Raw genomic sequence first — 18,784 nt, forward strand, 5'->3', positions numbered from 1 at the left:
CAGGGACAGCAGCTGCACGGCCGGCAGTGTGGCAGGGCTGGACAAAAGGAAACGCTGGCTGGGACGGGTCCTCCAGCTGTGGTCAGCAAAGGGAAACAGAAGCAATGAAGAGCGATTAGTTCCAGCAGCAAGGCTCGGGCTGGGGCTGGGCCTGGGGCTGGGCCTGGGGCTGGGGGGGCGGTTATGCATTTCCCATAGTTTACCCTGGGTTGCCATGTTTAGTATTATGCTTTACCACACCTTGCTATTTTTATTGAAATGCTTACCTATGCTGTAACGTGCTTTCAGTATCCTTCATTACACTTTACTGTGCTTTTACTGGGGTAAACTTTTGTAAGGGTGGCAGTTGTCCTCTCCTTGAACAGTCTGTTTTATCATTGCAGTTTCAGTATTATTTGAATGAGTCATAATTTGTGTTATTTATGGAAGATGGAATGAATTGTTTACAGGCCACGTAAGCTTGCAGAGAATTCAGGAGGTAATGTTAAAGGCACTAACTTGGTGGCCCTTCTTTTCTTGATTGATTCATTAGACCTGCCATTAAGCAAAATAATAATAAAACATAATTACAATGCTATTATGCAGAGTTACAATGCATTTGATGTGTACATCTTTTTGCATGCTGACCCTAACCCTTTTCTAATACAATTCTGTACTTACATATATAGTGCAAAAAGATTTAAACAGTAAGTACATTGTAACTATGCATAATGACACAGTAATTGTGTAAGGACACATGTATTTACTAAGTAACTACCATGTGAAGACACTTCATGTAAAGTATTACCTGAAAGTCGCAGATTGAGAACGGCTTTGCTACAAGGTCTCCAGACTCACTGCCCCTGCGATCACAATGTCATATGAACTTGGTGACCGCCGAAGCTAAGTGATGCATTGGAAGTGGTTTACATGTTCCTCACTTTATTCTTTTGTTTGTTTCTTTCGATTTTCCTGGGACCCTCGTTGAATTCACCCAGGTGCACAATGAACCCTTAACATTGTCAGGCTTGCAGCTCCTTTCTTGAAATTCAATCCCAGTTTATTGTGGCTTCTGGTGCTTTTCAATGAGACGTCGCTTTATCTAGCTGGACTATTAAAGGGTAATGTGACATTGTATCTGCATATGACAAGCTTACGCTAAAAATAGGAGATATGAAAATGTGCGCTATAATGCTGCAGCCAGGTGAATGTGTCGACTGTGTGCTTTATGAATGCACTGAAAGAGATACCCCATTGCTTTGTGAATGCACTGAAAGAGACACCCCAGCCATTTCACCTGGTGCACGTTGCTGAAACAGGAGACCGACTATACCAGCATTATATATTCGCACAAATATACTTTTATTATTAATGCTTCTTCTCCTCCCTATAATCTTCTTTTAGTGATTTTTGTGTTGCTGTAAAAAAAAAAAACAGGCTGTCAAACGACCCATATAGAAATGATTCGGTGTATTTTAATTACTGCGAGCAAATCCGATTGAAAAATAAAAGCATGTTACAAATATATTACTGATAAAATCGCTATCTCTCTTTTTTATTTTATTGTTTGTGTTGTGTTGTATTCATAACCTTATTAATCAACATTTAGATTTGTTACTCTCCTTAAAAGTATTCAGACAAACATCTTTGCCCATCTGCATACACCCTTATAAAGGTTTCCCTCTGTATTTTAGCACAGTATTTTTGCAGTTTTCCCACGCTTTTCCAGGGTTATCCTATGCATTTACCATGCTTGACCATGGTTTGCCTTGTTTTTTTAATATGCTTTACAAGACCCCTCTTTGTGCTTTACAGTGCTTCCCTATGCTTTACTATGTCTTCACTGAGCTTTATTACACTTTGCTGTGCTTTTACTGTGGGAAGCGTTTTATAAGTATTGGAGCCAGCATTTCAGTCTGGGTTCTTGGGGTCCAAGATATAATAAAAAATAAATAAACATTAACTCGGTGCACTGAGATGCTGTATTCATTTGAATTGTTTAAAAGGTACAATAGTGTCAACCTTGTACAGTCAGCACTGGGATATACCACACTTGGGTATACAGCAGCCACATTTTACTGTATTAAGAAACAAATCAATTCCCATTATATATATATATATATATATATATATATATATATATATATATATATATATATATATATATATATATATATATATATTAATTCACTTACCCATCACACGAGATTTCCGACTCCGTCACCAGTTTTCTGACACAAAGCCCATCTATTCAATGTTACAATTTATTTGATTATCCGTCACACAAATCGGTCTTTATTGTGCAGTTACACAGCGCTTCCTCCAGTTTCACCTGACGAAAATGCACCAACAACAAAGTAAATGAGACCAGCTACTGTAATGTAAAACAGTTAATCATTAATCAGTTTTAGATACTGTGGTGTATTTTTTTTAAATCTGTGATCTTTAGTTGTTTTTGTGCATTTTCATTTGGAAGTGAACTGTGACATTAGGGCCTTATTCTGCAATTTTGAATACTGACTTTGGATACTGTTTTAATTCTGGAATCATTTTTTACATTGTATGCAGTTCTGTGCATGGGTAATAATTTTGATTTCATTTTACTGTTGGGTTGTTAACGGGGAATTTTACATACTGCTACAATAAGTATCAGATTTAAAAGTATGTACTGTATTACAATTCAACTGTCGTCTCTTTTTGCAAGTGATTTTTTCAGAATCATATCGTTCTGAATTAAAATACATCTGTTGAAAATATAGCACTGTACCAACAAAACCAATACAGTACATCTAAATGGAAGCCTACTTATTTTAAAACACAGTCCTTTCAGCTATGTATTTTTCATATTGTATTTTTTTTTTTGTGTGTTCCCTGAAAAACGGACAAGGGTTGGAACGGGCCAAAATTAGAACTCCACAATATTTTGAGATAATATAGTGGTGTCTCTCACTGTGACCCTCCTCTCCCCTACAACAGGTCAAGAGCTCTCTGTTCCCTGCTCCTAGGGCTATTAACTGTGGGTTCTGACCTTGTTTGTTACCTCCCGCCTCTACCAATAAGCAACAGATTTGTCCTTACACTCTCTCTGGGACTTCCTTGTGCCGCCACACACATGACCCCTAACCACAGCCCCTGCCATTGTCTGCAGAGCCACAGGCCTCCTCACACACACACACAGTACTTGTGCCACAAGCAAAACTGCTGCTGTCGGCAAATCATGCCTGCTGGGGTCACTTGTATTGTTGTTGTTGCTTTTTATACACAATGTGTTAAATACCTTCTTACTTTTTTTATAGTACAAGCATAGAATACATCCATTACTTTAAAAAACAAACTGTCAAAAATAATGAGGTAAGACTTCAAATCAAATGTCAAACATTTCAGACTGATAAAGGCACTAGCTGAAACGTTTGTCAAATTGTCTTTTCTAGAGATTCTAGTATTGCATATTGTAGTGCTTTTTTTCATCTGTAAAGTTGGATTCTCAGCCAGCTAGCATGTTTTTCACACTCCCACCGCGTAAATCCCCCTGATTCGGAGACAAACAGGAGGCTACCTAAATGCTCACCGCAGACATTGAAACCCCATGGCTTTAGTATTGACTCCCATGTGGAAACAGTCAAGTAAATAAAATGGCCTGCAATTCTAGAATGATAACAAAGGTGTTGTTTGCTCAGCAGCAAACCCCCATCCCCTCCCCCTCGGTCTGGGTCTCGAGTCAGAGGAGACTCGCTATTGATCCGACTGCGAGGCTCTGCAGCTGCCATTAAAGCAGTGACAGTCCAACTGTACTGTATTGATTGGTGGTGCTGGGACTCTCTTAATATTATTTATAGAGGCAAACTTTCAAGAGACAAGCACACACACAGACACACACACTCACACTCACACACACTCTTCCTACCCTCTCGCTCTCATTTGATGGCCAGTGAGGCATTGCTTCCCCCTGGTGACCCCTATGCACTGAAAGTCAGATGGATTACAGCTAACGCAATTATGATTGATATCATCAAATTACACGATGCACGACATAGCGTATTGGGTTGTCCAAGTGGATCCATTGATTTTTGGCTTGTGTGTCTTTTTTGGGCGGTGATAATGCAGGTTGGCTCGCTGATGTACTCTACTGTTTGGCATGTCCGTTCATAGAGTCGGGTTGTCTAGTAACATGTCCAGGAGATTAAATGTATTTAGAAGGCATTTGTAAATTGTTAATATTGTTTATAGCATGCTGTAAAATGTCTTATTAAAAAAAAACAATCAATGCAAAATCCTGTGGAACATCTGTGTAAAGGATTTATGAATTACGCCTGCGGTGGACTGGCTTTAGAAATGCATGTCATAGATTGCAAAGCACTTCACACACTCCTCTTTTAAGGCTGTTCTTAACGGGATGTGATGCATCACAAGGAAGAACGCATCACATCCCGTTATTCCGCACTACACTTGCAACCCGGTGTCCCTGCAAATCAGCTATGAAGCACTGGACAGAACTGGGACATGTGTCATTTAAATCATTTTTTGCAATGTTTCTTGACAATTAATAGAACTTTAGTGAAGTTTAGACAGTCATGCAAACCAGCAGGACTCTGAAGTCACATGGTCAGCACCTGCACTCCGTCTGACTTCAGACCGTTCCGGTTTCTTTCCTTATGCTTTATGATTATGAAGCTTGCGTTTTCCTTTTAATCAAATTACTCTGGGAAAAGGCGTAATGCAATTCTACGCTTTAGCTTATCGCATTCTCTCAGGACATCTTGTGCAGCAGCATACAGCAAATGTTAAAAACATAGATTTCAAGAAAAAGGGCGTCTTTATTCTTAGAAAGAAGTTACTGAGTTCCCAGGCTCTTGCTACTACAGGAAGTTAATTTAATTCATGAGGCATAATTGGTAGTTTTAAAATCCATTTTCCTGCCTTATTTAGCACCACTGTGTGTGTGATCATCTGAAATGTATTATAGTAAAGACTGATCATTGTCAGCTGTTTGGTTGAAACCATTTGGACAGTCTATCACTGTGTCAATGTGATAATCTGGCTAGTTGAGGGTCTGAAACAAAACTAGCATAAGCAAATTAATTAAAACCCTTAGTATTTGGGTTATAGTAAGAAAATCGACATTAAATGAAAGTACAGTTACTGGTTTAAAGTATGGATTATTAATTACTTCTCTTTATGTGCACAAAGCCAGAACCTGAATGCCAGACCCTACCGATTTTGAGAGGCTTTTTAATCCTGCCAAACTGCAGTAACCAATGGCAGGCCAAAGTTTGTCCCTTGTTCAAAAACGTAAGCTTTTACAGGACTTACTTGAGAAAGAGGAGGTGCTTCCTTGCCCCTCCTCCAGACCCTTCATTTGTCAAACTGATCTTGACCATCCTCGTCAACATTTATGGACAGCATTCCATTAATGTGTTTTCACTGAAGGACTTCTCAGATATTTTGTGTTTGCTAACGCACGGGTTGTGTTTCAAACATGCCCTTCTGTGTCTTGAATAATGCCGTAGAAGACTACAAAATATATATTATCCCTTATCAACATATACTATAGTAAAAGCATAGCAAAGTCTAATAACACACAGTGAAAACATGGTAAAATAGAAGAAAGCGAAATATGGTAAACTGCATTGTATAGCCATGGAAAAAGCATGGAAATACTGCAAAATTAGTGCAAATTTAGTGCAGTAAACTTTTTATCAGGGATATGTTGCTGCTTTGTTTTGTTTAGTTTGTTTTATCCACTCCTTTGCCTTGTAGCACAAAGAACTGGATGAGGGTGGTTATATGTTCTTGATGTTCCTTTAAAGGAGCCATTAGCCCCAACAGACCCGCCAATCTCTTGACCCCCATGACAAACCCATATCATTGCACACAACAAACTAAACTGTGTTACTGTTTGATATGAGCTCAACAGAAATGGCAGAGCCTGTTGGCTGAGACCTATTGCACGCTTGCCAAGCTAATTTTAACACCTGGGGGTTGGCTGTATGCACTGGGCTGGTCTTTGTAAATGCTGCAATGCTATGACTTGTTAAATGGTGTTCAGTGTGCGTGACTTGGAAGCAGGGTGTACGACGATGGACTGCAGCGTGCCGGTTGGATGTAATTGCCTTTGTACTGACTTAATATTGTTATAAACCATGCGAGCGATGCAGACAAAGAGCCCTTTCATATTGCAGGTTATGCAGAGGTAAAATGTAATTAACAGCACGTTATTCTCTTCTAGTTTTTATAAAGCTCATGATGTCTGCATCTGATGTCCAGTGTGTATCCAGACAATTGGGTAAATTGTCGTGACTTTTTTGGGGTCCTCATTAAAAATAATAAATATGGACCCTTTTGCACTAATCGTGTCTGTCTTTCTTGGTTTTATCATACACTGCTAGCCTCCTGTAGACCTTTCATTTGGCTAAAATTGATAAAGTCCCAATTTCATATAAATATATTGAACCTTATTGTTCCGTGGTCGTGAGGACCCCCCGTATGTGTGCTCCCAGTGGAGACCTGAATGAAACCCTAAGTGGCACACCACACTGTTACTGTGGTTCTAGGGAGATTGTTCCAGGCTCTGACGACGAGACGCTAAATGACACCCAGGACTAAGGATGGGGAGCTGGAAAAAGTTCAGCATGAAATAAGGTTTTTTTTCCTGTTAGGGTTTTCAAGGGTATATAGTTTTGCACTCAAGAGACAATAGCAATGTATACATCCAGTCATCCAGAATGAATAGGCACCACGCATCACTTTAGGTAAAAATGAGTTACCTGCTACCTAAATGAATTAAAACATAGCAATTAAACATTTAACAGGTTAGTAGTCGTAATATTCAAATCTACGGGAAGAATAACGTTTTATGACCTTTGTGATCAAAATACAAAAGACTTTGTGAAAAGAGCATTTACCCCAGAAGATTCTTTCTGTTGTACAGATACTGTAGTAGGATTCCTTTTTGTTCCGTAAATTGAGCTTTGCAGTGTCTTTGATGCTGGCAATGGTGTGAATAATTGTACAATATTAGTTCACAGAAGTTAATAAGGTCTAGTTCTGAAGTACGAGAAGATTACAATGACAAACGGACTGCATTTACACTTTGCTGTAACACTTATTATCAGTAACTTGTAATATAAATATGCAAATCTCCTGCTTGAACTTTACAATCTTCTGTTGGGGCTATTCATCTCTTTAAAGTATTAATTTGCATCGGGAGAGGATCCATGCATCATCGCATGTCATTTTGAAACCAAATATTAATCAATTTTGCTCTCTGAATTGCCCCCAGGCTGGATGTAATATGTTTGATTCTGCAGTTAGTCGAGCGTAACTGATATACATATTCAGCTTGCTAAGGAAATCACATGATAATTCAGGTACAGCATAAAAATTCAACAGGCATTGCTGTGTAGCTTATCACTTGTGAGCCTACTGCGAAAGTGCATTCACAATATATCTGTTATGTAGATAATGAATTATAAGGATTACACATACCACAATAACCTTGAGAATGTGTGACCCCAAAGCTCTCATGGAACGCGGCTCTTAAAGGGGCAGCGCTTGCTGTGTTTGCATTTAAAAGCCAGTCTGGCTAGCTCAGTAACTTTCTCATGGGTCTTTTTTTTATCATTTTGATGTTGGTATTTACTTTTCCAGGCCTTGTTTTCACAGTTACTCAAGCTTTTTTTTTTTCTTCTCACTGTACTGTACCTCACTGTAAATCCATGTGCTGTGCTGCAGTTAATAATAGGTAGCGTTCTGTGTTTTAGCTGAGAAGGCTATGCAGCCAAAACGTTGACTGTCATCCAGTTTTTCATTCCAGATTTTCAGCACGGGATGAAACCTTTTTGCAGCTGGCATGCGGACGTAGCTCCTCAGCTGCAAATATCATCTAATAATAGTAATAATATTAATCTTGGAGCAATAGCATGACATCACAGTGATATGACAGGGAAGCTAATGAGGGGGATGCATTTGATTCCAGTAATAGAATGATGATTGGCATGCATTAAGCCAACAAAGACCCCTCAGTACACTGGACTGTATTGTTCTAAAATTATTTTTCAGCAGCTGGTAGGCATAATAATCCTGGGTGACTGATAGTTCATTGTGTGGCTTTGCAATATATAGTGGTTCATTATGAGTCACCCAGAAACACTCAAATACTCATAGGCTGTGAATGTGCTGTGTTTTCTGGCTACCTTGAATCACCTTTTGTATTTTTTTTTTTTTTTTTCTGCTAGTTTCATTAATATATATATATATATATATATATATATATATATATATATATATATATATATTGTTGTAGCACTTTACCTTGTGTCTCTAATTACTGTGTATTTACATAGTAGTTACTTTCAGTGTACTTAATGTGTACATCTTTTTCCATGATATAACCCTTTTCTGTGTACTTACATATAGCATGCAACAAGATGGACACAAAGTATATACATTGTAATTATGTGTAAGTACACCTGTATTTACGAAGTAACTACTATGTATATACACTGTAATTAGAGACATTTCATGTAAAGTGTGTTCTTTTTTGTTGTTTTAAGATTGCATTTAGCACCTCTAAACTAATTACCTTTCTTGCATTAGACTTTTTTTGTACTTTGAAAGACTTTTTTTTCTTTCAAAGTTCAGCGCACCTGTAAAATAACACAAATCCCCAAAAACTGCACTCCTGAAACGTAGAGCAGACGTATTGTATTGTACCCAACTGCTCTGTGGAGAACCAAGGACTCCAGCTACTAGTGCCACTAATCATTGAATTCATCTGATAGAAAAGCCCCACGCCACAGTGACACAGAATGAATCCCCTGATCATTTCTGCATTTTACTTGTAACGCTCATGATATCTTTGTGACAACTGCCTGGGGATCCAGAAACCAGGCTCGATGTTTCTCAGACTGGAGGAAATATGACAGAGGCAACCCCTGAGAAATCAGGGCTGAATAAAAAGTGTCTGTCCTGCTGACAAACGATGATAAAGTGATCCCTTCATCGAAGTGACAAACGTAACTGGCAGGGCTACCGAGCCCTGCAATACACAGCAGTGCTTACAGTAGATTGTTGTATGAAATGTCACCGAGCAGCAATAAAAACCAGGATCTGAATGTACCAACCCGCCTGTATTGTCCTGCTGTTATCATCCTAAAATGACTTGTATAATGTGAAATAATTTATAATGTGATATCTTGTAACAATTGTAAGTCGCCCTGGATAAGGGCGTCTGCTAAATAATAATAATAATAATATTGGGGGAGAATAAAACCCTTAAATACGGCATGGCTTTTTAACTATTGAATGCCTTATTGAGTGATGTTGTTTATGACTGTAAGTTGCCCTGGATGAGGGCGTCTGCTAAGAAATAAATAATAAATAATAAATAAATAATAATAATAATAATAATAATAATAATAATAATAATAATAATAATAATACCATCTCACTTCCATGGAAGAGCTTGCTTTTTCATTGAATACAAGATAAATGAACCAAGTCTGAAAATAAAGGAAAGAACATCTGGATTCAAACCCAGTCCCTCAAGGAGCACCAGTACAGCATGCTTGTGAATTAGCCCACTGTACCACCTCACTTCCAAGTGGGTCACATGATTATGCCAGAGTAGACCCAAAGAGAAGCAATCGTTAGATAGCAAGCATTAGATATGGTTGCTAAGAATACAAATAAAAATAAATCCCTGACTGGATTTCATTGAGGAGAGTATGAAGCTTTATATATATATATATATATATATATATATATATATATATATATATATATATATATATATATATATACTGTATATATATATATATATTAGAGTAACATCACTCCTAGTTACTGCAAACAACGGTCCCTGAATAAGAGCATGTCTATTTCTTTCACCACCAGCCGACCATTTCTGTTGTTAATTGTAGTCATATTGCATCGCTATATTGAAGTGCTGTGTTCTCAAACATATTCTTATTTATATTGAGTCCCTTTTTTCAGGTAATGGAATGTCAGAGCCCTGAGTTGCCTGCCGCTGGAAGCCGCTGATCAAAGTGACCTTTGCTGAGCAGCAGTCACAAATCAATAAACCCAGCAGGCAAAATTTGACAGATAAAGGTGCAACATATAATAAATGACAATCAGGGATCAAGATGGCAAGAAAATACCTGACAACTGCTGTTCACAGCAGTCATTTTCAGACAATGCAGCGTGTTATGTTCAAAGTGGGTTTCATTTGTTTCCCCCTCTGATAACACACATGGTGATATTACACAGACGGCCGCACGTTTGAAGTGTTTCATCTCCAGTAATAATAAAACGTTTGAGATCCTGTCATGCCCAACAACAGTACACCGAGGCGGAGGTATCACGGGTTACAGAAAGCAGCTTTCCTCTTTCAATATGTCATCTCCCTGGCGCCTTTTAAAAGAGATGTCAGTCATAATACTTGCATTAAAAAAGAAACATGTTCTGTGTGTAGTCAAGCTCTTGATCTTTTAATCTGTGTGTAACACACACACACACACACACACACACACACACACACACTCTTTGATAAAGTAACTGAATATACCTAGCACTGCAGTGCTGTTATATATGTGCACCTCTGTGTAGATGAACTTGTCTTTGCACAGAGTAACTGCAGACCCAATGCTCTCCTGCCCAAGGATAAATCATTCTAAATGGTTTCAGTGTTTTATACTGAAAAATGAAATACAGTCATATGCATATTGGCATGTTTGTTAGATTACTTGTCTTCAATTTTAAGTGAAGTTCTCTTTCCTGGACCGGTCTGCAGCATAATACCATTCCAACACAATTCCTGTATCAATATTTTCCTCAGATGAAATCAAAGTATAGGGCTGCAACACTATATGAAAACGCTGCGTATGGTAAGAGCATCGCGCCTGAGCCTCCCACTCCAGGACACTGTATTCGGTTCCAAGGAGGTCCTAATAGCTGCTACACAGGAAGTGAATTTATAGTGTGGTGGCAGGATAAATGTGCTTGACATGAGTCCAAGTGAAAATAAAGCCTGTATAAAGCAGCGGTGGAGTGGTTCATTTAAAAGCTTGGTTAGACTATGTATGCACAAGTATTTGAATATGAACTGTAGAGACCCATTCTCAGCTTGCACTGCAGTCAGGGAAGGGTTAAGGCAAGGCAACAGGTTTCTGTCATTGACAGAACTAATTGCCTAGGTACTGACATTTCCCATATTATAGACATCCTGAATTATGAGCACAGCTGCTCTGCTTCTCATTCACTCACCAGCCTCTTGATAAATATGTTTATTTTGAGTCAGCATGGCCTCATCCATTAGCGATATTGTTTGTCTAACCATTACATTGATTTAATTTAACGCTAATCAATTTCAAATGGTTCTGACAATTAACAAAAGCTTCAGATATGACCTTAAAGCTACGGGATTCGTGAGCTTAGATGAGGATTAAACTTCTCTTAATGAGGCCATTGCTCTTCCGCTGGAGCGTCTGGCCAGACCGGACTGGAGTGGTCAGTAAAAATGAAATCAATTGTTGCAAATTAAACAGGTTTAAGTTGATTGCCAAGCGCTCGCTAATTTGTGTAATTAATAATAACCTTCCTAATAAAAGGAGTAATTTATTAATAACAATCTATATCCGCGGACCTGCGGCATTCTTAACGAAATGGCAGCCACAGGTCATCAGTTAGGCAGGTAATATCACAATCAGTGGTGCCAAGCGGGCATGTTAATTAAACCCATTATTAATTGTTGCAGTTATAGTTGAGCGCTACATGCTGGCAGCTCCTTTGTCCCATTATTTATTGCAATCTGGCGATTTCAAATGGCATATCTAATTAGCCATTCAACTGGCAGGCTGGAGATCCCGATGAGACAGTATTGCTGCAAACAGCTGGCAGCCAGAGCCCTACTGATACAATAGAGGGATCAAGCCCTGCGTTACTACCAGTGTGAAATACATGGACAGCAAGCCCTATAGATGCACTTGCAGGGCCACCATATTCACTGAATGGGCTCGCTGCTTCATTTTATTTCATTCTTTCATTTTATCCATTACTATAAAACACTCAAAAGTGCTAAACTTAGGCATGCTAAAGGAAAGGAAATAAATTCAATGTCTTTTTCAAAGACTTTTATGGTTTCTTTTATTTATAGTTAGTATTGCTAAATATTTTCATTGCTATTGAAAACTGAATTTCATTAAGCTGGGTGTATTCAGTTGATCTAAAACCAGGGACATGAAACCCATGTCCCGTTTCTCATCTGACTGTGTGTATTTATTCCATTTCACTTATGAATATATATCGCACATATTTTATGAAACTTTGTTGACTTGCTTTTTCTAATTTATCACATAAAAAGCAGCACACCCTTTTAATTCGTACAGCAGAGGGTAATTACTTCTCATCAGCTTAAGTCTGCAACTCATTTTATGAGTCTTCCTCTCCTTTCTCAAATGCACAAACCCGCTACATTGAAAGAACCCATTCACAAAGTAGGAGTCAGGTTTGTTGCTAGGGAGGTGACGTCACTGCGCGGTGCCATTTGCAACATTGCTGCCTGGCTGCTACAACTCGTCGGCTGAAATAGAAAGCGCTTGTATTATTATGCAGTTTGTGTGTATATGGTAACAGTATGATATTAATACTTTGTTTTTAATTGTTTTGTATATTTTTGTTTGTGATGTGTATCATGCAGTATGAAATCAGATTAACAGTATTTCTAAGTAATATGCGGTCCGCTACAAACATTAGGTTAAACTAGTTTTCTGGATATGTGGCCCATAATAAAAGTTTGGTTGCGCACTTTTGATCTAAATCATTAGATATATCACTGACAGTGCCATTTCTAAACCACTAACACAGGACCCTCAGTATTTAACATGGGGAGTCATCCAAGGATACATTAGGTTATATTAAGTACATTGTAAGTGCACAACAACAGGTCCAGTAGAGTCCCAATAGCTGCTTCATTGGCAGTGAAGCCACAGTGTGGTGGCAGGATAAACGGGCTTCATAGGAGTCCAAGTAATCACACTTTAATCCTCCTAGAGGCTTGTGTCACATTAACCCTGCCTGTGCAATCATTGGGCTGAGGACAAAATGCCTCTGAATTTGAGTTTTTTAAATGATGGAAGACTCCAGTGCAGCCACCCAGCACCACAGAAACAGCACATCTGGCAGTTTAGCAACATTTTTAATAATAATAATGATGATGATGATGATGATGATGATGTGTAAGTAATGCAGTGCTAATATAGATACCAGAAAAGAGGGGTGGCAGTCTGTGTGTGCAGGTGTGGCACACATACTGTAGCACACTGCAATCCCATAGAGGAAAGTTTACTAGAACTAACACCTGCGTTCTCAATATCTTATCACTTTAAACTGTGAAGTCCCAACGTGGTGCTCGGAGCATCCTTTGCTTTATAAATAAAAACTGAAGTCATATAAGCAATAAAAGACGCTCTTCCATAAGTGAGAGATGCGCTTTTAAATATTTTACACACATCTTGCCTGTACAATTTGCAAACACCTGCCTCGTAGAGGAGAAACATCTGGCTGCAGTTTCTTTAGATAGCAGTTCATCCTCAAGTACTACTCCAGTTTCATCTCTGACTCCTATTCAATTTCATGTTCGGTGAGATATGTCTCCCAGCTTCTCTGTATTGAAAAAAGCTCCACAATATGCAGTTAACAGGGTGTGTTAAGCCGCTTTCAACCACCCAAATCAAATAAATAATAAAAGTACACACACTGACTGAAATGCTTTGCTACGGGGTGTCATTTAATAAAGTACACACACTGACTGAAATGCTGTGCTATGGGGTGTCAGTTGCCCAGGGGATGCTGACTTTACTTAAAGATGCTGGAATTGGAATTGTATTTTTTTTTATGAAACAAGACATTATTAATTGTGTGTATTTTTTGCCTCCCTGTCTGAACGCAGTGTGTAATTCATTATGCCGCTGTCGGGTGTTTTTTGTACCCTTGAATGTGTGCTTAGATGCAAACAGTCCATCTAGTAAAGATACAGCACATTGATAAAGCACTCGGGTGGCAACATCTGCCACCAAATGCACTTATTGACGTTTAAAACTGTTTTTGTGTTATTGTTCTCAATATCTAAAAGGCAATAAAATGTACGCTTATAATCAAAAAAAATATATATATATATATTTTTTTTTAAATGCTAGTCTATTTTTTCAGCAGGAATGATTGTGCTTCACTAAGCACTTTGAAGAAAAAAGAGCAGTTTAAACACATTAACAACAGCGATCGTTAATTGGGGGTTCTTCCGAGTCTTAAAAACAGTGTTGTCAGTGTATATGCCGGTTCCCGGTGTCTATATGGCTGAAAGTGTTTAGAAAAACAAAACATTTTCCAGCAGAAAGACACTGTAATTGCAAACTTAACCTATTAACCTTAGATTGGCAGCTAACATTTTACATGACTGTGGTGTGAAAACTAGGAATCCAGGCAATATCATTTCACCTCAGCAGCAGCAGTGTGAACACATGCACTCGCATGGATCCGGAATGAATTAAACCAGCTGCTCTTTAGCAATATCATTTCACCTCAGCAGCAGCAGCAGCAGTGTGAACACATGCACTTGCATGGATCCGGAATGAATTAAACCATCTGCTCTTTAGCAATATCATTTCACCTCAGCAGCAGCAGCAGTGTGAACACATGCACTCGCATGGATCCGGAATGAATTAAACCATCTGCTCTTTAGCAATATCATTTCACCTCAGCAGCAGCAGCAGTGTGAACACATGCACTCGCATGGATCCGGAATGAATTAAACCAGCTGCTCTTTTGCAATATCATTTCACCTCAGCAGCAGCAGCAGTGTGAACACATGCACTCGCATGGATCCGGAATGAATTAAACCATCTGCTCTTTAGCAATATCATTTCACCTCAGCAGCAGCAGCAGTGTGAACACATGCACTCGCATGGATCCGGAATGAATTAAACCATCTGCTCTTTAGCAATATCATTTCACCTCAGCAGCAGCAGCAGCAGTGTGAACACATGCACTCGCATGGATCCGGAATGAATTAAACCATCTGCTCTTTAGCAATATCATTTCACCTCAGCAGCAGCAGCAGTGTGAACACATGCACTCGCATGGATCCGGAATGAATTAAACCAGCTGCTCTTTAGCAATATCATTTCACCTCAGCAGCAGCAGCAGTGTGAACACATGCACTCGCATGGATCCGGAATGAATTAAACCAGCTGCTCTTTAGCAATATCATTTCACCTCAGCAGCAGCAGCAGTGTGAACACATGCACTCGCATGGATCCGGAATGAATTAAACCATCTGCTCTTTAGCAATATCATTTCACCTCAGCAGCAGCAGTGTGAACACATGCACTCGCATGGATCCGGAATGAATTAAACCATCTGCTCTTTAGCAATATCATTTCATCTCAGCAGCAGCAGCAGTGTGAACACATGCACTCGCATGGATCCGGAATGAATTAAACCATCTGCTCTTTAGCAATATCATTTCACCTCAGCAGCAGCAGCAGTGTGAACACATGCACTCGCATGGATCCGGAATGAATTAAACCATCTGCTCTTTAGCAATATCATTTCACCTCAGCAGCAGCAGCAGTGTGAACACATGCACTCGCATGGATCCGGAATGAATTAAACCATCTGCTCTTTAGCAATATCATTTCACCTCAGCAGCAGCAGTGTGAACACATGCACTCGCATGGATCCGGAATTAATTAAACCATCTGCTGTTTAGCAATATGTCAACCGTTTTGTTGACTGGTGAATTCATTTTGCTTTCAATCTAATTACTGTATTGGTATTTTTGTGTCAAATATGTTATATTCATTATGCAAATATTATGATGTCTGTTTAAAAAAAAAATGAATGCAATAAATGACAGACCTTTTTCACAGTGTAGCTCTGAAAAGAACAGGCTGCTGTGGTAGCTCTAATCATATTTATAGTCAGTTTGGTCTCCTCACACCACCCTTCCTGAGCTTAATGAACCTTGGTCTGTTTTTAGTTCTGATGTCCAACCTTAAACCCCTAACCCTTTGTTGTATTGTATTGTACACACTAGTGGAAAGAGTCTTCTTTTTTTGCCACAGTACTCTCCAAACGGAGACTGACCAGTTTACAATTATTTTAACAATTTTGTGGTTGAATCGATCGCCGTTCCAGTTCTCTTTTATAGTTATACATCCCCAACAGATAGCATGTAATGCCATACGAGAGCACACCTTACCACTTACACTTATAGTGTGCACAGTGCCTTTAAAGAGTGTATGCCATCTCGCACAGAGCAGCATCCAAGACGATGCACTGAGCCAAACACTGCAGGGCCTTGGAGTGCATATTGCAACATATGCTACTCCCACTGCAGTCTTTAAGCATGTGTACAGATCGATATCTATCCATCTCAAAGATGCACAGTGCTACAATTTGGTACAACATTGATTTCAGTATTAATGCGTTTTCTATGTTTGTTCTTGTCCTCCATTAGAAGATATGTGTTTAAGGGACCTTTCTAACTACTTTTGCAATCTGTTTAACATAGGAAACATAAATAAACAGATTTTCAGACAAACACTACATGGATTTAGTCATTCAGAGCAACAAGCTTGGGGCCAACTGTTTATAAAGTTCTGTGTGGCAAAGTGTATATATATATTTTTTCTCCATTCAATTACTTTTTCGTCAAACTTTAAAGCAGCTTAGCTTGCTGACTTAATGACTGCCAGATAAGTATTTGTCAACAGAACAGCTGGCACACAATGCTATCTTGTAGCTTTATGCCACAACATATGCCAGCCACTCTGAGCATGTGATAATTTAACTGGGGCTGATACTACAATAGCAGATGGGCTGACGTATTGTTATTCTCACTCAAGCTCAAAGCTCTTGAGGGAATTGCTAAATAAAATCAAAGCAGATGGAACTTTCCAGGCTCCTTTATCTCTGTGCTGAACGGTTTTGAACCTCTGGAAGGTACTGTATAGTGGCCCGCTCAGCGCTCCGTCTCCTTCAGCCCCGGCTGTGGGATTCTTTAGCAGGAGGGGACATTTTCATTTTGCCGGTCAAAAAAATTAAAATGCAATACTTAGAGTGCAGGAGCCTTGGAGAAACCCTTCTCGATGTTTATAAAATACATTATGTTGCTGTAGATATGTCTGCAAAGTATTATTAAATTAATCATAATGATAACAAATGAAACTACAGTATTACAGCCCCACAGCTACAGTACAGCCATAGAAATACACTGGCACTCCACTCATGTTTCCAGCATGACAGTACAGTAGAGGGAAGCTGGGGTGAATTGCAGCAAGACAGCCAGAGGCTGATTCCATAAGGGCGCACAGTGTGTTGCTCTGCAGATTTCCAGAATGCCCCATGCAGAATTTGTGATTACAATATGAAATACTGCATGGAGAGTCCCACCTTGGCCAGGGTACTGTCTGCAAGCTTTGGATAATACTGGTTCTGAGAATGCCCACTAAGGAATCAATATGGAAGTTACAAGACTTTTACATTTTAGGCCAAAATAGTCACTTTTCTCAAGCAGATAATTTGAGATGATAGCTGGAGACCATGATTTCTCCTTCATCACGGTCAGGAATTTTAAATTCAATTCAATTAATTTTATTTCTATAGCGCTTTTCATACCACGGTATCTCAAAAAGCTTTTACATTTAAAACAGAAAGAATATCCAGTAGTAGTAAAAATGACTGAATGTGAAAACTCTTGTGCCGTCAGTTCCTTTACCACTGTTCAAATCTCAATAGCTTCAGGTACCCCATATTTACACAGTGCTTTTAACAGGATCTTTGAAAGGAAGGGTGTTGCAGCAGACCGTGTCGGGAGGATTAACTTAAAGAAGCACACAATATTTACTAGTGATTTCAGTTTCTACAAATAGTTAATTTGAGTTCAATAGTTATTGAGGAGTGCAGACACATAGAATATTCCAAGTTCATTAAAGTTTGCATTATTAAATGCAGTGTTGCATGATGTGACAGTCTCAAGTTTTTTTTTAGAGGCATGTGTACCAGCTGTTGGTTAGAAGACAGCCAGGATTGTCACCTGTCTTCCTCAAGGGAAGCAATCTGCTCTCGACTGGGCAAATTCGCTCTGCATTTATCATTGTTTATTTGGGATAACATCACACCCCAGTACTAGGAATAATTTCTTATCTCGACTAGCTGTTTGGCACTGTTCTACAAATTCATCACACCGTGTCAAGGGTTAAAACACATGAACATATGTCGCATAGTCTTCAAAAACCTATTAAAATAAATTATAGCATTGCAGTGTTAGGCTTTTTTGTGCATTTATAATAATAATAATAATAATAATAATAATAATAATAATAATAATAATAAACGTTATTTTATATAGTGCCCTTAAAAGCAAATCGTCTCAGAGCGCTTCACAGAACAAAGATAAATTCAACAAAAACAATAACACATAGAAACAAAAACAGAAACAAGGAAAAGGAAAATAAATCAGAAAAATGCCTTTAAGTTAGCTTTAAAAACACTCAAAGTTGCTGAATCCGATCTCTAACGGAATAGAGTTCCATAGTTTTGGGGCATAGCAACAGAAGGCCCCGTCGCCCATAGAGCGCAGGAGAGCAAAAGGGACACACAGCAGTCTAAGATCGGTGGAGCAGAGGTTGTGAGTCAGTGTGTAAAAGGTTAAAAGATCTGACAAATAAAGCAGAGCCAGCCCATGGAGAGCCTTGGAGGTCAGGAGAAGGATTTTAAAATCCACTCGAAACTTAACGGGCAGCCA

This window comes from Acipenser ruthenus, chromosome 19 (assembly GCF_902713425.1).
Source record: "Acipenser ruthenus chromosome 19, fAciRut3.2 maternal haplotype, whole genome shotgun sequence".
NCBI lineage: Eukaryota > Metazoa > Chordata > Actinopteri > Acipenseriformes > Acipenseridae > Acipenser > Acipenser ruthenus.